The 25,777-nt window shown below is 42.0% G+C and overlaps 1 protein-coding gene across 1 annotated transcript in view; it reads left to right on the top strand.

Annotated features, from left to right (window-relative positions):
- Window positions 1-25,777, top strand: part of kcnq3 (potassium voltage-gated channel, KQT-like subfamily, member 3) — a 53,188-nt gene that overhangs the window by 1,873 nt on the left and 25,538 nt on the right. The gene's annotated exons all lie outside the window — the stretch shown is intronic.

Below are 25,777 nucleotides of genomic sequence, written 5' to 3'. Positions count from 1 at the left end.
ATTGATACACAAAGATGTAACCAAATACTCAAGATTAGGGGAGCTAATTTAAAAGTTTAAGAGTCAGTCATTGAAAAACCCATATTGATTTAACACTAATCTGAATATTGAGGTTGTCCTTAATGTGTATGATGGTGTCCTCTGATTTAAACTGAATAATAACTGTTTACTTTTGTCTTTTGATCATCATTGAATCGTTATTTTCCTGTTTATCACTGTTTTAAAACAATCTGTATTGTATAAAGTGCTGTAGAATTAAAGGTGACTGTAGAGAGTGATAGCTTGCCTTTTAATAAGCAGGAAAGCAGTGTTTCGATCACACTCTGAGTTTCGTGCTTTTGCAGTGAGCACTTTGTAGTGTGTAATGTGTGCCTGTTTGTGCTGGAGCTCTCCGTGGTGCTGAGGCAGAGCACGACCTCCAACTGCTACCGCCAGAGTTGAGTGACCAGAAATCAAATCACTTATAGCTTTCTAGCTGCCGTTTGTGGTAGTATAACAGCACCATACGCTCACCGTAGAGCCAGAGATACTGCCGGTTATCATCGTGGCGCTGAGATAAGGACACTGTGTGCTGCTGTGACACTGAAGTAAAGAGCTTGACAAAGTGCCCCTGGTCTGTGGAGCTGTCCGGGGTCCTGCTATCTGTATCTGTTGAGAGATTATTCAGAAGTAACAGCATAGACAATGAATAAGTGATCCTTATCTTAGAGAGGCAAGAATGTTAATGTTGGTTAAGTGGAAATTGTTCTTTGTCAGGCATTAGAGTGCAGATGAACAACTTCCTTTGAATCCCCAAGCTTGACACTAAACCTCTGTTGCCTACTCACACACAAACACACATTATTCATGGTCCATTTTCTGTCCAGTGCTCTTAATGCCTTATGCAGGATGTGGATCATACAGTATATGCAACTCGGCAGCACATATTTTCTCCAGTGTGTCTGTGGTTTCTCAGACTGAGTCAGGGCTTTTAACCAGGCCCTCATGTGAGGTATTCCACAGCATATTAATGTGAATAATTGATTAAAAAATGCTTTATTTGCTGAAAAGTGTTGTGTGGTGAGTGTGGTGTGTGTGTGTGTGCATGTCTGGATGTGTGTATTTGGGAACAATTTGTTGTTAATAATTCAACTTGCCCCCACCCTGCCAGACCAGTGTATCTAGAGGAAGGGATTAAATTAAGTTGTTAAACATTGGGTGGGGCCGTCCTTTCTTTCTGTTGTTCAACTTATGCTTTTTTGATCCCAGTTATATAATATACTTATGTACTACACACACACACACACACACACACACACACACACACACACACACACACACACACACACACTATATATATATATTTATAGTATATAGTTCATTTTTATATATTAATTGATGTTTTAGGTCATTAAACATTTGATTCTCAGGCTGCACCTCTGGAGATGTAATTAGCTTTATTGCAGGATGGGTGAGCCAACTATTGGGAACTTCCTGCAGTTAATTGCCTTAGTTGTTCCCATAGCAATGGGGTGCTTATGGACAATAGGCTGATATGAGAAAAAGGTTACACTTTATTTTAAGCTGTCAGTAGCCGCGTTTCCATCACAGATTTCCGCAAAACTTTTGCGATATTTTCTATATGTCGATAAAAAAAAAATATTGCGAAATGACGGCGTTTCCATTAACCAATGTGATGCGACTAAAACGTAAATTTGACGTATATCCCAGCCACCACTCTAGCTATTATTTTTAATGGAAGAAGACGTAGGCATGTTATCCAAGCATTAATGGCAAGGAAAGCCCCTTATACTGGGCAGCGGCCATATGAGATGTTTTTCCCTCCAATCGACTTCATGACCTTGATACATTTTCCTGTAGCTCAGTGGTAAGAGCATTGTGTTAACAACACAAGGTTGTGGGTTCGATCCCAGGGGATTGCACATACCTATGTATAAATGTATAGGATAATGCAATGTAAGTCGCTTTGGATAAAAGCGTCTGCCAAATGCATAAATGTAAATGTAATAAATTGTGGCATTTGTTTGTTGTCTAGAATCCAGTATTACCGTAATACTTTTGTCTTTTATGAGTTTGATGAAGAACTCTGTCTCGTCTTCTGTCCAGACATACCGAGTCATCTTCAAAGAATTATTGACTTTTATGTACTGGTGACCTGTAAATGTGAAAAAACTGTTTCCATTGCAGTTTTGTTAAATATTTCTTTTTCGAAATCACCTCATGCAAGCGTTTTTTTTTTTTTTTTTTTTTTTTGCGATATATGAGTTTTTGCGAAATTGACATGTTTCCATTGGGTGTATTTTTAATTTGCAATTTCAATTTGCGCAGTTTGAAGGGTAATGGAAACAAGGCTATTGTTACAGTGTAATTATATTTTTAAATACTGAGTACTATTAATTAATAACATGTACTTACTATAGGGTTAGGGTATGATTAGTGTTTGGTTGAGGGTTAGTTGCATCAAATAATGTATATTTTACTGTTATTACTATGAAAGTACAAGTAACAAGGACACTGTAAAAACTTCCACTAAAAACACTGTAACTTCCCTGTGTGTCATGTGTAGGGGGCCGTTTACACGACACCTTTTTATGCGTTTTGGCCGTTCATTTACACAACAACAGCATTTTGTGGGCCTGAAAATGCAAAGGTTTGAAAACAGGTTTCAAAGTGCAAGTTATTGAAAACAATACCTTTATCGTCTCTGTGTAAACTACACAAACGCAAATTCGTGGAAATGGTGACGTACAGTGTTTAGTCTATAGGTGTGTAGTGTTTCTTTACAAAGTGACATCGCCAACTACTGGCCTGGCATGTATAATACAGCGTTTTTAGTAGTTTTCGCTGATCCGTGTGAACGTCATTTTGACAACGTTATTGTCTGTACGCAAAAAAACGCACAGGAAAAACTTGTCAGTTTTTAGTATATCATTATTGTGTAAACGTACCCTAATTTGAAAATGTCACAGACAAGTTGTTTCTGACTAGACAAACTGGATTTAAACTTACATAGGAAATAAACGATTGGGTGAGCGGGGTGGGGGTTGCTGGTGGAGAGAATAGAACAGAATCAAGTAGAATAGTGTACAGATAGATTGATGTAGCAATGTTGGTATGGGATCAGCGGTGCTGCTTAGCTCAGTAAAAAAGGAGAGGTTTTGGGTTTCATGCATCCATTATACTTGCTCTTTAAAATTTGACAGGATGTGATTTTCAGCATCGAGTTCTCACTTTGCCTTTGGCCATCGATTTGTGACCACCATGTACAACAGGGAATTGCAAAGCATTTCTCAGAACGCAGGAATTCTTTGATCTATATCTCAGGAAAGAATGTCCTACTTTTCTTGAACAATGAGATTTATCTTGTTTAAGGTGTCAGGTTGAAGCTGATTTACTCTGAACTGTTAAGACAAGTGTTATGAAGAGTCGCGTGCTTAATTAAACTTACCATCTGCTTCATTAAATGAGTTTTGGAAAGGTGTCAGGTCATGTATGAATAATGGTTGAGGCAGACTTAGGTCAGGGCAATGATGATTAAATTATACCACGCTCTTATGTTACCTTGAATACTTGATATCAAAAACGTGTGCTGCTGCAGCTGGACTGCGTTGTACGGTCTGGTCATAGCTTGTGGGTAACAGGGGCCAAGGCTTCTGGCTGCACTCTTGGCTAGAATCTCTAAGTGGAATTTGATACTGGCGGCTAAATCACACTTACACAGGGAGCTCAGCAAATACATAATGTGAGAATTTATGGATGATGCATAATATAACAAGCAGCAGCATTTTAGAATGGGGTGGCGGTAGGAGCTCAATGGTTAAAGATCCGCGCTAGTAATCTGATGGTTGATGCTGTGATTCATGAAGTGGAGAGCTACTGAGATCCTCCATCACAGTTTCGCCCTTGAGCAAAGCACTTAACCGCAGGTTGCTCTGGGTGGGCCTCTCCTGTCATAAATATACTGCAAGTTGCTTTGGCTAAGAAAGTGTCAGCTGAATGACTAATAAAATAGCATGTTGGATGGATTCAAGAGGGCCTGTGAGGAGTGAGCTGCAGTAAACCAGTCTAGCAGAAGGTAATCTTCAAGTAAGGCAGCAGGAGCGGGTGGTTGTCGCAATGCAACGATAACTGAAGGTCGGGTGGACATCTAGGACGATTTCCAGGGTTTGCGCTCACCTGGTGGGGATGACTTGTGACCTTCAACCCATAGAGAGAGAGAGAGCGAGAGAGAAAATGTGGGGGAGGTTTGGACTGGTTCTGAGAGGTGCTCACTGTCTTTCCAGTTTCACTGCTGATTAATGTTGATTCATAGCTTTCAACAGCAAACAGAACCGTCCACCCCTATTCCTCACGAAGGTGATCCCACCTAATCCATTCTCTCCATTGATCCAGCCGTTATCCATAATTAGAACAAATCTATGCCTAAAGTAATAGTCTGCACATTAATATGAATATAACAAACCCTTGGGTCTAAATGTGTCATTATTACACATGTTTTAGTTTTCAAGATAATTAATTAGCCTAAACAAAATGTATATATATATATATATAGCCTATATGAAACATTTTTTTTGCCACAATTCCACTCAGACACAGAACTTGTTTTATGTTTATATTTATGAATAAAAGTATCTGATATTTATGTTTTCAATGTAGTTTGCCACTTTTTGTTAGTAGTTAGTAGTAGAGTATAAAACTATATTTTTAAAAGAGTAATTTTACTGTACTTGTGAAACTTCCTAAGCTGCTCATAATTTACTAGTATTGTAAAAAGCTTTTTTTAAATGCATAAATATCAAGTTACATACTTTTAAAAAATAATATCAAGCAGTGTTGGGGATAACGCATTAAGTAACGAGAGTTACGTAATCAGTTTAATTTTTTAACTATAAAGTGACACATTACTTTTAAATTGACAAGAAAATATCTGTTACTTTTTCAAACAAGTAATGCAAGTTACTTTGTTTTCCCATGTTTTGACTAACATCTGTCCTGTCCCCATGTTGAGAGAAATCACGAGTAAGTGCAGAGACGTGTGCGCTGCATAAACATGACATTTATTGTAGTTGTAGACTAAATGTGAGCATGCATTTACTCATCTTACATGCAGAAAAACAGATTCAGCATTCCTCAAAATGAATAAAAACTGTGAAATGCAAACTCAGAATATTACGCAAACCCGCAATAATGAAACGTTATATAACACAAATATGCTTTATGCATGTAATCTCATTTATTAAACATATCTCTGCTGCTGCTGAATGTCACATTCACGTTCACGTGTCATCACCTGCCTACGTCACTCATTTGTTGTCACGGACACTAATCACGTTCAGCTGTGCACTCATCACTAACACCTGTATATATATGTTCAGTTCTGTTTCAGTCTAGTGTCCGGTATTGTCTATGTTCAGTGTGTGTTGCTATCCGTTTGCCTTCCTGTTGGATCTTTAGAGAATAAACCTTTTGAATTGAATCGTATACGTCTTCCTCATCTGTCTGCCAGCAACCGCCCGTGACACTGACCTTCTATGATCCTATTCAACCATACTAATAAGCAAAAATGACTTTAGTGAAACCACACTTGTGTTTCTTTCTCTCTCTTTTTGTATTGTATTGCTGAAGTAAGAATGTTGAACTTCTCCAGAATGGATCACAGCTGAAAGATTAGTATGAGCTACGGCCTCTACTGTTCAAGCGTGAATTTGCATTTCCTTCAGCCTGAGGCTTATTCATTTTAGTTTTTGGTGTAAAAGGGCCTTTCAATTTTCCAAAAATAGATTTATTTTGTTATTAACAAACAAGCAAGCCCAGCCCAGATGAGGAAAAAGTAAGGCAACGCATTAAATCCCATAAAAAGTAACTAAGTAACACAATTGGTTACTTTTTTCGGGAGTAGTGCCATATTGTAATGCGTTACTTTTAAAAGTAACTTTCCCCAACACTGTTGCTGCCAATGTCTCTTGGTTGGTTACTAGACATTTCTTGGGTATTCTAGAAGATGTTTGCTAGGATGTCGTAGCCAGGAAGTTGCTAGGGTCTTTTGGCTGGTTTCTAGGTGTGGCTAAGGACATATAGCTGGTCACTAGGGCGTTCTAGTTAGTTGCTGGGCATTGCTAGGGTTATGGCTGTACTAGACATTTCTATATTTCAGCTGGTTGATAGGGTGTTCTGGCTTCAGTCAGCTAAGCATAATGAGCTCAATTCAAAGATTTTTTTCCCTTCTTATATTTGCAACTGAATGACTTTAATCTCCTTTTGTCTGAGCTGCAGTTTTGCAGTGGGTTAAACCTGGAAACATGAACAGCAAACGCAGTATCACCTCACACATTTGCAGAAGGTGCAAAGTCTCCTCCTCCCTAAACTGCATTACCCAGCATTCTACGGCCGCATGGTGATTCCTCACCTCTAGTTGGCCTTCTCTGCAAGTGCGTGTGTGTGTGTGTGTGTGTGTGTGTGTGGGTGTGAGTGTGACCTTCCCAGTCAGATTAAAGGTTAAAGGACTTTTTTTTTTTTTTTTCAGAGTAAGAGAAAATCCATTTATGTCATGTATGTACAGATCTAGGCCAATGTATTCTGTCTCTTTCACGACCACACACACTCGCAATGTGGAGGTGTAAATATGTTTGTGTGTGTGCAGTGCACTCTCTGCGGTTCTGTAATTCACAGATCATTTTATCACGGCAGGTCGTTGTTACTGGGTGATAATGGAAATGGCGTGCTGTCAGAGAGGGAAATCCCTCTGTATGTGTGTGTGTGTGTGTTATGCAGATATGTGCCAACAAAATAATGTTCCTTCTTTTTGGTTAGCAAACTTGCTTGATCAACTGAATTAAAGATGCTGGATCAGGTTGGCGACACATGACCCATGATGCTTGTATGAGCACTTTCCCTGCATTTCTTCTCATCATTTCATGTTTTTTTTCCTCTTCTGTACCTATAAATAAAAGTGTCAAGAATGCAACAAAAAGGCACATATAACCATAATTCTTTGCAAAGACTCCAGTTGTAAAATTGAATTTTGGCTTCTCATGTAACTTGGTTTATAATGGAGAAGCAAGACAGATCCTCGCCATAGTGCGTCAGTGGTGTGGAGTAAATGTTGCCTGAATTGAGCAGCATTTTCTTGCAAAAGATGAGGCCAAATATTTTATGCCAATAAAATGTGACTTTGCCGATAAAGTCTTTAGCCAAATATGGTGCGTGTATTATACATTTTTATTCCAAACTGGTTAGATAGCATTTATAGTGCAGATGAATTAGAATACAATTAAAATGAAATTAAATTCCTATTTTTTATATATTTTTTCAACATTAATTGTACATTAGAGGATATATCCCAAACCTGCATGAAAGCCTTTCTTCTGTGGAACATAAAAAAAGATATTTTAAAATTCAGTTGTGTCAAAACAACATTGGAACCTATTGATTGGAACCTATTGATTTTTTTTTTAAACAAATTTTTCAAAATGTCGTCTTTGTGTCCCACAGAAGAAAGGTACAGAAGTTTGAATACATGAGAGAGTACTTTTTTTTTTTTGGTAACCAAAGCCTTTAATATTTTATCATACACACAACCAGGGCTTGACATTAACACCCGCCAACCTGCCAAATGCGTATGTATTTTAGCGGTGGCGTGTAACGCAGTCACTCCTAATAACCATTTTGGCGGGTTGAATTGTATACACTATACTAGTGTAAGTGTTGTCGAAAATATAGATTTTTCGATACATATCGATACTGAAATATCTGAAACTCTTCCGCAGGATGGACAATACCAGCTGCGTATTCTCGCTCTCTCATCTCTCCGACAGCAAGATGACGTACCAATCCGCATCCAATCCCTTTACTCACTCAATTAATTTGCTCCGGATGAATATTGTTGGTGTTACAGAGGCTTGAATTTCGGCGAGGGATTGCACGCATTGAGCATAATTTTATTCATTCGCGCAGATTTTGTGCTCACACCCAAGTGCGTGCACATAAAGACAAATATATAAGCTAAAACAGTATAATGGGTCCGTGAGTCCAGGGTTTAAAGCGACAACAGCCTAATATACCAGCTGCCAAATTATGAGATGATATTAAAAATATCGATATGGCAATTTTTGCCTATGGTATAAATGCCAAAATTGTGGCCAGTGAAATTCTGAGTGGCTGGAAAACCACTAGCAAGAGTGGCTGGTGAGCAAAAAGGTAATTAAGCCATATGTATATAACATATGGGATATTTTCAGAAACTTATATTATAAATATATTAATTATGAGTCTCTGAAATTTGATGTTCATTTAATTAGGGATTCACCGAAATGAAAATTCTAGGCCGAAACCTAAAATTCCGGATGCACTTGGCCAAAAAGCGAAACCAAAAGCGTGTTTTAAAAATTAGGTATTTATCATTTTAAATTAGTTTTTTTTTTTTGTATAATTGTATTAATATTATACTTTTTAATTAAATTCAACAATTCTTTCCTTTTCCTTTAATCTTATGCTTTTTGCGTTGCGTTGTTTTTGCCTCTTCACGATGACGCGCTTGCTTTAGTCCTCATTTGTAAGTCGCTTTGGATAAAAGCGTTTGCTAAATGACTAAATGTAAAATATAAATCACACTTTTATCGAAAGTAACACTAAAATTGGACAGATAATTATTCATTTTAAAAATCAATGTATTATTCTTTATTCGGTTCAATGCAACATAAACATATTTAACAGATTTATTTTTTGATCAATTATACAAATAATGTATAGTCCTACAAAGTTGTTACTATCAGAGCATGTGAGCAGAGCGTAGCTTGGAGCGGATCAGTCAACGAGAGGGTCTGTTTAAGGGTCAATGAGGGTAATTTCACCAGCGTTGCAGCCAAAAACAAAAAATACAATTTTCTGCCGATAATTTCCGGCGGCCGAAATTTCGGTGCATACCTAAATTTTATATCATTAATTAAAATTCTAGTAAACGTTGGAAACCTTAAACAGAACTTCTATGAAGTTATTATTGTTTAGTAATTAATCATTGTGTTGTTGTGTCAAACTAATGAAATTCCTCTGTTGTGTGACTATGTTGAATATCTTTGAATTGCAATTCAGTAAATTTGTCTTTCTGTCATCCCAATTCAGTATGCTGTGGGGTCCCTTTAAAGTCCCCCTGTGGTGAACATCAAGTTTTTAATGTTGTTTATGTGGTGTTTTTAATATGCTTTAAGACAAACCATGCAAAAATTCATCAGTCAACACTATTTCTGAGTATTTTCTCCTTAAAACTGCAGTGTACCAAAGACAGTCTCAAAAACGAGGTTTGAAACCGTCCCCGCTTCCCACCATCACAAACATGCAACCAATCCCGTCAATGTGTGGGGCGGGGATTTTCTCTACTGGCTTTCTAAGATGTTTAAAGTGTTTCTAAGTATGCTGATTTTTAGAAGCCATGCAGCTGTCTGACTCTGAGATGGTGTTTGCCCAACGTTGGTGTCCGTTACGTTAACATTTAAATCATGCGGAAAGCAAACTCCTAAAGACACATCAATAGAGCTCACTGTACAGGTGAATGTAACCTGCTGAATACAGAATTTGAAAGGAAGCATAAAATGATCTACCACTGATTGATCTTGCGGAGTTTAATGAGGTCATGAGCGCCAGCTCTACCGTGAACACACACACACAAAGACACACATCTGCCTGAGTCAGGTCTGTCTGGTTAAAAAGAGTCCCCAAATGTACTGGACAAGCAACCAGGTCCGATTCCCTCATGGCTCAGAATCTTTGATCTGTGCCTACTCTGTCAGAATGACTTGCAGTAAGTCTAATATGCTGCTTGTCATGGGAAAGAAGTGGTCATTCAGCAGACCTTTTTATCCAAAGCAGCTTACAGTACACTTACTACAGGGACAATCTCCCTGGTGCCTTGCTCAGAAGCACAGCGGTGATCGGTCATGAGTCATTCCTCTTTCTGGCTCGAAGTTGTATGTGGCATCACCTTTCTAGAGAAGTTCTGTTGCTGTAAAGTACTGGTTATGTACTTCTAGATAATATGGTAAAAAGTGAGCGTCTTGATGTAAGGCCATCAAGGGCTTTCTTCCAGTTAAGAGCTCTTTATTAGATCTGTTCTGTATTAGATCTGTTCCTTTCTTCCATATATTTAAGCTAAAAGCTCTGCTTCATATTTTAAATCATACTAATCTTATTCTGGTTTTGCTTCAGGACACATATTCTGTGGACATCAATGGCAACCCAAGACAAGTACAAAGATGTCCTTTAAATTCATTAGGTTTCTAAATATTTTTTATTAAAGGGATAGTTCACCCTAAAATGAAAATTAAGTCATCATCATTCGAGTCATCATTTCTTCAAGCTGTATTACATTCTTTCATCTTTTTTTTCAGACCACAAAAGTATAATTTTTTTTTAGCAGCGCAGTTCACTCCAACTCGCCCAGAAAAAGCACGAAAGTTGTGAGAATTCAAGATGAATAAAAACGCGACATGAATGCCAAGAAATTCCAAAACAGTATGCGTGTACTTTCTTGGAATATTTGTGGAATAAATATTTGTGGATTTTTATTAATCTTGGAATATTTGTGGAATATCTCCTGATCAGAGAACCCTGTTTGTCTGATGACAATCGGACTGACAGTTCACATATTTCACACCCTGAATCACAAAACCAGTCACAAGTACGGGTATATTTGTGGCAATAGCCAACAAGACATTGTCAAAAAAATTATTTTATGCCAAAAATCATTAGGATATTATGTAAAGATCATGTTCCATGAAGATATTTTGTACATTTCCTACCGTAAGTATATAAAACATTTATTTTTGTGAGTGAATGCAGCAAAATCGCAAACATAAATGGGCACTTTAAAGGCGATTTTTTTGCACCTTCTGATTCCAGATTTTCAAATAGTTGTATATCGGCCAAATATTGCCCTATCCTAACAAACCATAAATCAATAGAAAGCTTATTTGGTCAGCTTTCAGATGATGTGTAAATCTCAATTTAAAAAAAAAATTACCCATGTGACTAGTCTTGTGGTCCAGTGTCACGTAATGTGAATGCGATAACTTTTTTTGGGGGACAAACACAACAGATATATTCACCTCAGAGAAGAAAGTATATGGGTTGTATTTTTTTAACACATTTTTATTAATCTTGATTTCTCGCAACTTGTGTGATTTTTCTGGATGAGTCGGAGTGAACTGCGGTGCTAATAGAGTCACATGAACGCACAGCCGTGCAGAGAAGACCAACGACCCAGAAACATTTAAAACATTAAATTCATATACCGACAGGACAAGTGGAATATATGCTGGTCGCTACTGTTATTATATGGACGAGTCCACACATTTTTTTTGTATTCTCCTTTTGTGGTTCAAAAAAGAAAGAAGGGCATACAGCATAAGAACAACACCAGGGTGGGTAAATGATGACTTCATTTTCATTTTAGGGTTAACTACCCCTTTAAAGCACCCCTATTATGCTATTTTAAATACTCATAATTTGGTTTGGGAGATCTCCTACAATAAGTTTACATGCATCCACGGTCACTTTCATTTTCTCAAAACATAAATTGCACTTTTTTTCTGTCTGAAACAGTTTGATAAAGGCTTCCTCAGCACTTGTATACACAGTGCGAACAGTAAAAGTTTTACCGTTTCAATTGAAGCCAGAGTCCTCATGCTTTGGAAGTCTGTGCAAAGTTCATTTTGTTTTCGCAGCACAGAAAACAGCATCTACGACATGTTGACAGCACGGACCAAACTCAAAGTAGCAAAGTAGACGTTGTTCGCGGTCGCAGGCAGCCAATGAAGACCGTAGGCAAGCTTTATGCAAATTTGTTACAAACCAACATAGGTTTGTGCAGGAAGTAAGACGGGAAGTGCTGACAACTCGCTTCAGGCAGTTCAGAATCGATTTCTTTTGGGAGACAAGTCCATTGATTCTGCAATTTGATCTTTGAAACATTGCAGACTTGTTCATTCACAAACAGCTATATTACACACTACAAGAAATGCAATATACAAAAGCATAATAGAGGCACTTTAATAAAATGCATAGGGCCCACAATTCTCTAAATTATTAACACAACATGGGGATGAATAGGAAATTGACAATTGGTTTTATGCTCTTAGTTGGCAACCAATAATTCACAGCTCAAACCATGTTTATTATAATTTATTATAATTCACCTATAAGTGAATTCATGTATTTTTACCTTGCATACTTATGTTCTTAGTTTTCAAGTGTTCATGTGTTTACTGACGAGTTTGTCTTGAAGAACATTGATCAATCTGTCCACTTTTAAAAACAGCTGTTGTTAATGCATTTTCCCAAATCAAACAGAAGCACTCACATGTGTTTTATAGAGTAGAAAATTGATTTATTTTGATATAAAAAGAGGACCTTTCAGTGTATCTCTGCTTTTTCCTCTCTCTCCATTTGCTATGGCCGCTTTACTGCCTCCTCAAGCACATAGTCATGTGACATGTTACCACGGTAACGTCTCCTTGTGCCGCGGAGGAGGGCTGCTCAACTGTCCGCCGATGAACATGCATACTTCCAGCATATTTACACCACTCGCACAGACACACGCTTACACGCATTTCTAATTTAAGCAGTTGCTGTGCAACCAACAGCAAACAAAAATAAGAGAGTAAGTGTCAAAGTGAGTGTGCATGTTTGTGTATGTGTGTGATAGTGTGTTGTGAGCGAATGTGTTTTATTTTCTATGCATGACACAGGGATGTGCTCCACAGCTTCTGTTGCTCAGCAACTGTCCCAAATTAGAGCCACAGCTAAATGTGAACAAACAGATTATGACTACAGGAAGACCCAGGAAGTGTGTGGACTTACATGACACCTTATGTACAAGTAAATGTGTAACTCTAGGTTTGGTATGTGCTTTAGTGATTCTGGTGCCTTAGGCAAGTTATGACATGCCCTAAAGAGTTCAAAAGAACAGACTTATTTGAAATATAATTTTTTTGTAACATTACAATTGTCTTTACCTTCAGTTTTGAACAGTTTAATGTGCTCTAGCTAAATACAAGTATTAATTTCTTGACTTTTTTTTTTACTTACTGACCCTAAAGCTTTGAACAGTAGACAGGTTTTACATTATTATTTTATGGTTACAAGAAAAATTCACAGAATACCTAATACAAGTTTTTTTTCCCAGCAATTGCGAGTTTATATCTCGATTTCATTTCTCAGAATTGTGAGATATAAACGCGTTGTGAGATCTACAACGCAATAAAATGATTGCGAGTTGTAAAGTCCAATTCTGAGGGGGAAAATACTTTATAACTCGCAATTGCACGTTTATATCTCTATAAAAAAAAAAAAAAAAAAAAAAAAGGTAATTGCGACTTTTATCTCACAATTCTGACAAATTTTTTTCTCCGAATTGCGTGATATAAACTTGCAATTGCGAGTTCTAAAGTCAGAATTGTGAGATAAAAAGTCAGAATTGTGAGATAAAAAGTCGCAATTACCTTTTTTTTTTTATTCTGTGGCAGAAACAAGCTTCCATACTTTACTGCAACCAGTTCTGTTGAATTTAAATTGACATAGACAACTACGTTCACAACAGAAAACAGAAAATTCCAAAACAGCTGAAGAAAAGTTGAGATATTTCAGTTTGCAAAGGGTTACAAAGTCATTGAACCACAGTGCAAGCCATTACTTTTAAATAGAGTACTGGTGAATATTCCCAGAAGTGGATGACCGGACCAAATTTCTTAGAGAGTACAACAACACCTCATCCGGGAAGTCTCAAAAGATCCCAGCACAACTGCATGCATCTTAAGCATTAGCTTAGTTCAGTGTTCAGGACTCAAATCATCATCTGAATGGATGAAAACAAAATTAAAGTTTTAGAGTGGCCTAGTTCTGAGTGGAATACTATAGAGAGGATGCGTCAGGATGTGAAAAGAGCAGTTCATCCTCGAAGAGCTAGTTTGTCAGGGTTAAAAGAGAGTTCTTCAAAGAAGAATGAGCTGAGGTTCTTCAACTGAAACGAACAAAGGTGGTGTTTAGTTGTTTAGTTATTGCAGCAAAATGTTGTCCAACCAGATATTTGGTTTAATATTATGGCATTTACTTTTTCACAGGGGTGATTTGAATATATGTAAACTATTTTTACTTTTCAAAGAACTAAATAATCATTAAAATACTTTGTGTACATCATTGCATTTTGTTTTAAAAACTACAACCATTTAATTGCACAACTGTATGTGAATGTGTTTGATGAATCGTCTCTGAGTCACAAGACACATTTTCAATTAAGTAAATTATTTTCTATCTTTATTCTGACCCGCTGTCTGAAATGATCCGTTTTTAATAATGCTATAAGCTCCACCCCAACACAGGTCTGAGACTGCTGGCCTGGCGCTGCTGTCCTCGGACTGCTGTGACTTATGGCTGTGCCGTTCTGCATTTAGTTATTATTGGAGTAAACATCCACTGTTATGATTGGCTTACATCATTGCATAGGAAACAGTATCAACAGCCACTAGCTATTGCACATTGATATTGCGCAAGTGTTTTGAAAACATTATCTAAATAAAACGAGCATTTACAGACATTAAATGCAGGATTATGAAATCATTTACATACGGTTTGTGATGCAGCCTCTCTCAGATCCAATAGAGCTGGCTGCTTCATCTTTCAGAAAGTTTCTTTGCGAATTCTCCATTACACTGTGCCTCGCTGACAAAACAAAATGCTCCGAACACGCATAACAAAAAACAAACTAATATTTCACTCAAACACTTCAACTCGATCTGGGACGCCATTAAAATAAACCATCCACTTGTTTCTGACGCTGGGATCCTTCTGAAGACTGTACAGAGATGCAAACATGCTGTTTAAACCGGACGTGTCAAAGCAAACATTTCCGACAGACTCGAGCGTAGCCATTGTAGCCATTGTAGACACATACAGTAGCCATTGTAGACAGTGAGTGATTAAAATAGGTTCTTTTTGCTTTTGGTGTGACTGGAGGCAGGCATACACAAATGTATTTGCCCTTGTGACATCACGTCACCCAATATCCGAAAAAGCTGTTTTTGGAGCTTAGTAAAAAAAAAAAAAAAACACTGTTTATAATGAGGAAGACATATTAATCCATAAAAATTGCAGGACGTTTTAATGGTACAAACTAAAGACCTCTTATATGTCAAAAGATCAAGGCAAATTTGATTTCACATGTCATTACCCCTTAAAAAAGCAGCCACACAAACCGTACACTATACTTGTGGTGACATCACGGTTTTCTCCAGAGCGGCTATATATAAATTAACTAAATTAATCCGTTTTTTACAACAAAAATGAAACATCGCTGAACTGGACTGTGATGCTATTTTCTTCTGGAAACAAACTTTGTTGCATTATTTTCCTGTTATCTCTGTAAAGCTTTTTTGAAACAATCTGTATTGTAAATAGCGCTATATTTAAGGTAACTTGACTTAACTTGACTTTACTTGCAATAGTCTTTTCTTCCCTATTGGAACGTATATTTAAGTGAAATGGCTTCTCAAACAAGGAAAAGAAAATATTGGGGCGGGACTTGATTGAACAGTAATTGATTGGACGGTTCAATGGTTATGGTTTGCTATTGCTGCATGTCATGTGAGTGACAGTCCCACCCTCACGCCAGTAAACACGTCATCAGAGAAGAGAAGAGATGTTGCTGCAAGAGGGAGAGGAAGTTATTTTAAATTAAAGATTATGAGGGCACATAAATAAAAAGATTATGTGAACGGAAACATGATTTTTTTTTTTTTATAAATACTGCAATATCCCATAAAAAATAAGAATTGTCAATTTTAATTTTATGGTTACTTGAAAGGTTTCATATCAGGAGAAATCAAACGTTTAAAGCCTTGTTTTAGTGCTTTTTACGGAACAACCAATCCACTTTTTTGGGTTGTGGACCACCTTCATGCACATCCTTCCTTCTTTATGCTCTGGTCTCCTGTGAGAGTTGTAATCTGCTGTTCCCTGAAATCAGCAGAGAAATACTGAGCTTTTAACATCCACCTCACTAATAACCTCTAATGGGGCTACATGTCTCTCTCTCCAGCTCCTTTTCTTTTCCTCACAAGTACTACAGAATAGTTCACTGTAGTACCCACTCAGCATGCTTTGGGGCAGAGCTGCAAGGGTGTGTGTGTGTGTGTGTGTGTGTGTGTGTGTGTGTGTGTGTGTGTGTGTGTGTGTGTGTGTGTGTGTGTGTGTGTGTGTGTGTGTGTGTGTGTGTGTGTGTGTGTGTGTGTGTGTGTGTTATAAAGGTTGATGTGTCCTGTTATGACTCACCTCATAAATTGATGCTCCCATTACAGCCAATATGCCCTCAACATCGATCAAACAGTCAAGTTACGCACACGCACACATGCACACACACACGCACTGGGTTTTCATGTTTTATAGGAACATTCCATAGCCGTAATGATTTTTATACTGTAAACCTACCCATCCCAGAACTCTTTCTACACTTTTATATTTTCAAAAAACATCACTTAATCTGATTTATAAGCTGCTTTCCTCATGGAGACCAAAAAATGTCCCCACAAGGACAAGGATTTTGGTTATTGCCATCTTTGTGTCCCCATAACGTAGGGTTTACCTGAAAAACACACACACACACACACACACACACACACACACACACACACGCATAGGGAAACTTCCATGACAGACTCTCTTTCAGAGACACACAGTATTACTGGTTTTGTACAGTTTTTTTTTTCTGCATTTTCTCTGTTCTCTTGAACTTTGTGTCACCTTTAGTTATATATCACTTTATACAATATAGATTGTTTCAAAGCAGCTTCACAGTGATAAACAGGAAAAAAACAATGCAAACTTCATCAAATATAAGACAAATTCAAATTCGTCTATAAAGCAGCTCTATACTGTCGTTACTCAGCTGAAGTCGGTTCAGTGTTGATTCAGTTCAGTTCAATAACTGTAAATGCTCTAAAGAAGACTATAGCGGCGTTATTCACTTCAGTTCAATATTAGTGCCGATGTCGCAAAATTAATCATTTATGAAGTGAAGACGAAACTGCTATAAAGAGACTGAAATGAGTTTCCTATAGAATTGCTCACTGTAGAATAGTGTATGCACTCGTGTTGTGCAGTAAATCATTTTTTAATTTGAAATGCCTGTACAGGCAAAGTAAAGTTAAACTATAGAAGGCTACTTAAAAGTAGTAGTAGTAACACTGATCATGTTTACCACATACAATATGCAAACCCTTTGCCTCTACATGCGATGGTCTTATGGTGTTAAGTTCAAATCTGCACAGTTGTCTCCATTTAGCGGACCATGAAATGATCCCAGATTTTTCTGTTTCCTCTTACCAACTGAATCACTATTGATTGGTGTGGATTGCACTCTCTCACCATCCTCTATATTCAACAAACATCTAACAAATCTGCAGTTCTTTGTAAACAGCAATGACTGGGGTCATTTTACGAACGATCCGATTTTCCTTGATTCTATTAGATAAAAGTGTTTGATATACTGTAAACATACAGTAACTTTTGCTCAAAACGTCCCCATCAATCCAAAAAGAGCGTTTATTGAAACAAAGTAGCAAAAACAACTCGTTATAAATGTCCACAGCTTTCTGACGTCAGACAAATGAATACTTCCACACACGACTGACTGCCAACCGCTGCACACCAATGCCTATCACGTGATCAGACACTTGTATCTTGTTGCTAGAATGCAGTCATCTGATTGATTATGAAATAAGACACCACCATCATTTTTCAGGCTTTGATATTATAGACCTCACAAACATTTGATTACATAATATTATAAGACGGTTAGTTCCAGTCCTTGATTCTGATGGTCAATAGCTGTGTTTTATTTATTCACGATCACTACACAACACCCCTACCAACCACTCTTAGCAACATAAACATGTTCTCATTGATATTGTTCATTGAAGCTTATAGAGCTTATAGTATTGTTTGAGATCGAGTAAATGAGTGTAGCCTACCTGCATTTACAGTAGATATAGCATTTTCCTTCAGGTCAGTCCTATATTCTTAATAAAAAATACGTTTGACTATCCGCTACAATATCTTGCCCTTTTAACAGTTGTGTTTTTTCCATGTCCTCATGACACGCTAGTCATTTGCCAGTGTCTTGCTTGTGTTCACAATCACAACAAGTTTCAGTCCTTTCAATATAAAAGTCTTCTCTACTGACTGACTCATTCATAAAGACATTCTTTGCCGCCATCTAATGGCGAAATAATGTAACTTCTGTTGCTGTTAACGGTCAGGGACTATTTTTTCCAGCGGAAGGAAGGCTTTTAGTGATTTTACTTCATGAACGTTGCATTTATGCATATTTTTGGCTTTAATATTTGTATTGTGTGGTAACCATTTTATCTGCTTCGCGTCGTGCCTAACAATTAGCCTGGTACTACCAGACTCTCGTACATTTCATTTGTACAGAGAGTCTGGCCTCTCTCCATTGACAAGCGTTAACTTCCTTGAAGGCGGGTCCTCTGTTGTAGTTTAAAACTATTGGATCTGCCATAACCAATCGCTAACGTTTGGTCGTGACGTATGACGACTCAAACTAGCACACGACCTCAACGTCACTGTTCTCAGCCACTCCCTCTGTTCGCTGATTGGACCGGTAAAAAATTGACTGGAGAAAACCCAAGAACACACCACAATCCCAGACGTAGTTCTGAAGGAAAATTAAAATTGAGCGGAAGTACGTAGGAGGGCGGAGCCAGGCTACCTAACAATGGCCTTCAGCTGTAACTTATTCACGATACAGCACAGCCTCTCGTACCTTGCTTTCTTAGATGTGTTGCTCATTTCACACCATAGAAGTCTAAAAGACACGGCAAACTACAATTCTAATGGTCAAATAGCGTGTGGAAAAGGAACTTTGAAAAGTTTAACAATGAAAATGTATTTAATTTCACTTCACACCTCACTTAAGGGAACACCTCACTTAAGTGGAAATGCCTTAAAGGGATAGTTCACCCAAAAATTGCTAATACAATGCTAAATCAGATATGTACAATAACATTATGATGTCCAGCAATCGATTTAAATAGTACATTGGGTTAATTTTGTCATTTAATGAGATCTAATATATGTGCAGAGAATTTTCACGCGAGTAAATAGATCCAACTATCCTAAGTGTTTACTTTAATGGCCTAGTGGTATAACTTTTGCCAAGCGTGTCAGAGGTTCTGGGTTCTAATCAGATAGTTTTTTCTTTTTCTCATCAAAACCGAATATGTTTATCAGTGGTTGATTATTAAGCAGGGACGAGTTTGTGTGGATTTTGTTTCGTGATTTCTCCCTGGAACGAATAGAGCGTCTTTGCAACGGCATTAAGTGATAGATTGAAGCGCACGTCCGTGTGAAGAGAACACTGAAAACACTGTATCTGCGCAACGAGCACTGTGATCACTTGATTTCAATAACAACACATTTCATTGCTAGATTGCCTTTTATTTAACAAACAAACAACATGAATGCTCTGCTAGTTAACTGGAGATGTTTTATTTATTTGTATTGGTGCATCCGTGCCGTGAGATGTTTTAAAAAGTGGTGGGGACCATATCGACCCTGGCAAAAAGTGGTGGGGACATGTACCACCCGTCCCACCTGCAAATTACACATATGGTAATATAATGCATTAAATAATATGAATAGATTTTTTGTTTGTTGCATATTTAGTTAATTTTTAGATCGTTTTTTATAGAGCTGTATCCTTTCTCAATACTTAATTTCATTAACAACATAATAATAATTTATGAGCAATTGTTCAGAATGGGCACATTAAGAGTCATGGCATTCCAGAGCTTTGTGTTGAAAGAAGCATTGCTCTTCAAGAAAATCCTACATACTTCGACTGAGACAGAGAGGTATTACCATTAGAGGTTATTAGTGTGATGATGCTAAAAGCTTTCACTGGAGACCAGATGCTGAGCATGTACCAGTGTGTATGGTCGGTCGTGCGTGTGTGTGTGTGCGTGTGTGTGTGTGTGTGTGTGTGTGTGTGTGTGTGTGTGTGAGAGAGAGAAAGAGAGGAATATGTGTAACCATGGAAACAGCACAGATATAACCTACAAATTCGAAACCATAGTAACTGCCAACAGGTCAACTGACGAATAGAGTGAGGACGATAAAGGAAATATTATGTGAGTCTGCATGTGTGTGGAGGCCACACAATACATGTAGATTCCCAGACGAATCAGCACAAGACTGCAAAAAAAGGAATCTGAGGACTTAATCACACACATTATTCCTCAGTCACTTGCATACACAAATAAATACCGGTACACACATATTAAATAAATAAAATCGTTGTTTTTCTGTGTGTGAACTTAAAAGAAGATATTTTGAAAGATGTTTGGAACCAGACAGTTGATGGACCCCATTGATTTCCATTGTATTTTCTTTCATTCTATGGAAGTCAATGGTGTCCATCAACTGTCTGGTTACCGACATTCTTCAAAATATCTTCTTTTGTGTTCACCAGAAGAAAGAAACTCATACAGGTTTGAAACAACAAGAGAGTGAGTAAATGATGATAAAATGTTCATGGGTGAACTGTCCCTTTAATGCCTGTTCACACCAATGACGATAACTATAATGATAACAGTAAAGATATAGTTCTAAAATCGTTCTAAATATAAAAGAAATAGCAGTCCACACCACAAGACATGCTAGGATGAATCATTTACAGTAAGGATTCATTTTTATTTCATGCTGACTTTAAGATGTTATTTGCTGAAAATGGTCCCCTTCACTCTAATAATAATAATAATAATTTGTTACATTTATATAGCGCTTTTTCTGAGACCTCAAAGCGATTTACATAGAAGGGGGGGAATCTCCTCAACCACCGCCAATGTGCAGCATCCACTTGGATGATGCGACGGCAGCCATATTGCGCCAGAACGCCCACCACACACCAGCTTAGAGGAGACAGTGATGAAGCCAATCAGTATATGGGGATGATTAGGAGGCCATGATAGACAGAGGCCAAGGGGCAAATTTGGCCAGGATGCCGAGGTTATACCCCTACTCTTTTCCGAAGGACATCCTAGGATTTTTAATGACCACAGAGAGTCAGGACCTCGGTTTAACGTCTCATCCGAAGAACGGTGCTCTTTTGGCAGTATAGTGTCCCCGTCATTATACTGGGGCATTAGGACCCACACAGACCACAGTGTGAGCGCCCCCTGCTGGCCTCACTAACATCTCTACCAGCAGCAACCTGGTTCCCTTTCGTCCAGGGAACTCCGACGTACGTCGGGTTCCCCTGACGAATTGGGATCACGCTAGGGAGCCTATTACCTTCGAGAACTAAACAAAAAGCCAATGAACATTGGCATGCAACATTTGCATTCCGCGGACCCGCCCGTCAGCGCGGGTATAAAAGCCGGAAGTAAACATTGCATCATCGCCTTTCGCTTCGGAGCCTCAGTTCCTGTTGACTTCAAAGCAAGCCTTCTGGAGAACGAAAATAAAGAAATACCTGGAGAGCAGAATCGCTGGTGTGACGGCGCGGTGCAGCGATCTTCGCCTTCGGCAGCAAAGGGTTGCAGTTTTCCCCCGTCTGTCTGCTGCGGTGGTCCCTCGGCGCTTCGGCGTTTTCTCTCTCTCTCTCTCTCTCTTGTTTTCTCTCTCTCTTTTCTATCTAAAAGAGCTGGCGGGTGTTTCGCGTCCTTTTCAGGATGTCGACTCACCCGTGCGTTTCTGGATGCGGTAGACTTCTCCCTCCGGATGATGGCCATCAACACTGTCTCGCATGTTTGGGCTTAAGGCATGCTGAGGCAGCGTTGTTGGATGAGTCATGCTCTCTCTGTGGGAGCATGGCCATCGCGACGCTCCGCTCGAGACTGAGATCCCTGAAATATGGGGGAGTCCCTTCGGATAATGCTCGATCTAGTTCGTCTGTCGGTTCAGTTCGACAGGCGGCTACTTCGGTCATTCCCGTTGGTGAGCGTATGAGGGTTACAGTGCGGAATGTCTCGTGTGGTGAAACATCCTCGCGAGCTTCCCACTCCTCTAGCAGCTCGCTGCCAGCGGCGCTTCCGGCGGAACTTCCGGGGCCGTCCCGCACGGTTCCGGTTGTTTCCTTTGGAGCGCCCCCGGAGGACCAGATGTCTATCGCGGCATCGGAAGAGGTGCAATCATCTTCGGGTGAGGAGTCAGCGGCTCCACCCCCTTCGGGTGCGGTGGCTGCAGCTGACGCTGATCCCGAGGTGGTTGCTATGCTCGAAAGGGCGGCCGCGAATGTGGGACTCGAGTGGAACCCTCCGCCCGGGCCCTCGCATTCGCGGCTTGATGATTGGCCTGCTGCGGTACGTGCGGATGCCCCGCGTACCGCTCCAGTGCCTTTCTTCCCTGAAGTGCATGAGGAGTTGAGGAAGTCCTGGTCGGCGCCTCTGGCGTACCGGCGGGGGCCTCCTCGCCCCTCCCTCTTCACCACCCTTGACGGCGGGGCGGCGCACGGGTACGAGGGAATCCCCACAGTGGAGCGGTCTATCGCGATGCAGCTGTGTCCGAAGACCGCTTCCACCTGGCGGGGTGCCCCTTCACTCCCCTCCCGCGCCTGTAGGTTCTCCTCGGGTCTAACCGGGGAGGCCTATAAGGCGTGTGGAGACGCCGCCTCCGCCCTGCATGCCATGGCTCTGCTTCAGGTCCACCAGGCCAAAGCACTCCATGACCTGCAGGGGGGTGGTCCCGACCCAGCCTTGCTGCAGGAGCTGCGTGCGGCGACCAACTTCGCTCTACGGGCGACGAAGGTTACCGCACGTTCGCTGGGTCGGGCGATGTCCACGCTTGTGGTCCAGGAGCGCCACCTATGGCTTACCCTTGCGGATATGCGGGAAGCCGAGAGGAACAAACTTCTCGACTTCCCCGTGTCCCAAGGGGGCCTCTTCGGCGAGGCGGTGGATAACTTGGCCCAAGAGTTTTCCGCCGCCCAGAAGCAGTCGGAAGCTATGCGGCATGTCCTGCACAGGAGGAAGGCCGCTGCTGGCCCAACTCCTGTTGCCGCACAGCCTCCGGCCGCTCGTCGCCGAGGTCGTCCTCCTGCGGCCGCTCCCCCTCCAGGCCAGCAGCCTCAGCCTGGGGGACGGAGGTCGGGCCGTAAGAGGGCGGCCCAGCCCGCTCCGACGCCACCTGCACCTTCCAGGAAGAAGAGAGGTGGACGTCGTTCCTGAGACGGGCGACCTGGAAACGGATGCTGCTGCTCTGCGGGAGGCGGTCCCTATTCGCCTCCTTCCCCCGGGGGAGGGCCGGGTGGAGAATCCTTGGTTTATTTTTGTTCCGCCACTGACACAGTCAGTGGTACCCACTTTATCAATAAAAGAGCAGTTTCCGCATCCTTTTCCAGGTCATCCACGGCCGAGACTGTCGGGCACGCAGTCTCCCCCGTGCCAGAGGGTCGCAGCGGCGGCCCGTGTCGTCTCAGTGCGACACGGCCCCCGCTCCCCTCTCCCCAGCCTGCGGGTAGCGGCCTCGCGGAACCCTCCGCGTCGCCCCGGCCTGCGGCTGGCCACGGAGGTGCAGAGACGGGGTTGCGAGGAGTCAGGGCCTCGTTCCTCGTCTCTCCCCCTCCCCTCGCCATGGGGCGGCCCGCAGCAGAGGGTACACGAAGAACCCTCTCTGCCGTCTGCCCCCCGGAGTGGACAGGTAGGTGTCAGTACCTGCGCCCAGACCCCGCTCGCGGTCGCCACGTCGTCGCTGGAGCCGGGTCCCTGTCCCCCGCCCTGCTGCCCCCCCGCGGGTACGCCGGTGGTCCGGGTGGGTCTACTCGCTCGGTTCCTGGAGGCCTGGCTAGCGCTTCCAGCTCCGTCCCGGTGGATCCTCCGCACCATTCGGCTCGGCTACGCAATTCAGTTTGCCCGCCGGCCTCCCAGGTACAGGGGCATTCTCTTCACCCGTGTGCGGTCAGAGGATGCCCCTGTCCTGCGGAAAGAGATCGATGTCCTGCTGGCGAAGGACGCGATCGAGCCGGTCCCTCCTGCCGAGATGAGGTCCGGGTTTTACAGCCCCTACTTCATTGTACCCAAGAAAAGCGGTGGGTTACGACCGATCCTGGACCTGCGTTCCTTGAATCGGGCCCTGCACAAACTCCCCTTCAAGATGCTCACGCAGAAGCGCATTTTCGAATGCATCCGTCCCCGGGATTGGTTTGCAGCAATCGGCCTGAAGGACGCTTACTTTCACGTCTCGATACTTCCTCGACACAGACCGTTCCTGCGGTTTGCGTTCGAGGGTCGAGCGTATCAGTACAGAGTCCTACCCTTCGGGCTGGCCCTGTCCCCCCGTGTCTTCACGAAAGTCGCGGAGGCGGCCATTGCTCCCATGAGAGAGCAAGGCGTTCGCATCCTCAATTACCTCGACGACTGGCTCATTATAGCTCACTCTCGGGATGTTCTGTGCGAACACAGGGACATGGTGCTCCGGCATCTCAGTCAGTTGGGTCTTCAGGTCAACTGGGACAAGAGCAAACTCTGCCCCACGCAGAGGATCTCTTATCTCGGTATGGAGCTGGACTCGGTCGCCCAGACTGCGCGCCTCACAGAGGAGCGCGTCCAGTCAGTGCTCACCTGCCTCAGGTCTTTTCGAGGCAGGACAGCGGTTCCACTGAAACAATTTCAGAGGCTCCTGGGGCATATGGCGGCCGCAGCGGCAATTACACCGCTCGGCCTGTTACATATGAGACCGCTACAGCGCTGGCTTCACGATCGAGTCCCGAGGTGGGCGTGGCAGAGTGGTACGTTCCGGGTCCAAGTGACCCCGCACTGCCGCCAAACCTTCTCCCCGTGGTCGGACCCTGCGTTCCTTCGGGCTGGAGTGCCCCTGATCCAGGTTTCCAGGCATGCTGTGGTTTTCACAGATGCCTCGGCCACGGGGTGGGGGGCCACGTACAAAGGGCATGCAGTCTCGGGTCTGTGGACGGGGCCCCAGCTGCATTGGCACATCAACTGCCTGGAGTTGCAAGCAGTACGCCTAGCTCTGTGTCGCCTCGTAGGGGTTCTCAGACACAAGCACGTACTGGTCCGTACGGACAGCACTGCGACCGTTGCGTACATCAACCGTCAAGGTGGTCTACGCTCCCGTCGTATGTCGCGACTCGCCTCCCACCTCCTCCTATGGAGTCAGAAGCATCTGAGGTCGCTTCATGCCGCTTACGTGCCGGGGGCTCTCAACCGTGTGGCCGACGAGCTTTCACGGTTCACCCCCCTGCCCGGAGAGTGGCGACTCCATCCCCAGGCGGTCCAGCTGATTTGGAGTGTCTTCGGAGCGGCACAGGTCGACCTGTTCGCCTCTCCGGACACGACCCATTGCCAGTGGTTTTACTCCCTGTCCGAGGGGACCCTCGGCACGGACGCCCTGGCTCACAGCTGGCCCCGGGGCCTACGCAAATATGCGTTCCCCCCAGTGAGCCTTCTTGCGCAGACTCTGTGCAAGGTCAGGGAGGAAGAGCAGCAGGTCTTGCTAGTGGCGCCCTACTGGCCCACCAGGACTTGGTTCCCAGAACTCATGCTCCTCTCGACAGCCCCTCCTTGGCCGATTCCTCTGAGGAAGGATCTACTTTCTCAGAGACGGGGCACTCTACGGCACCCGCGTCCAGACCTCTGGAAACTCCATGTCTGGTCCCTGGACGGGACGCGGAGGTTCTGAGTGGGCTGCCACAGGCAGTGGTAGACACTATCGCTTCCGCTAGAGCCCCCTCTACGAGGCGCCTCTATGCGTTGAAGTGGAA

The sequence above is a fragment of the Phoxinus phoxinus genome (assembly GCF_949152265.1).
Source record: "Phoxinus phoxinus genome assembly, chromosome: 5".
NCBI classification, from domain to species: domain Eukaryota; kingdom Metazoa; phylum Chordata; class Actinopteri; order Cypriniformes; family Leuciscidae; genus Phoxinus; species Phoxinus phoxinus.
This window is presented reverse-complemented; position numbering and strand designations above follow the sequence as displayed.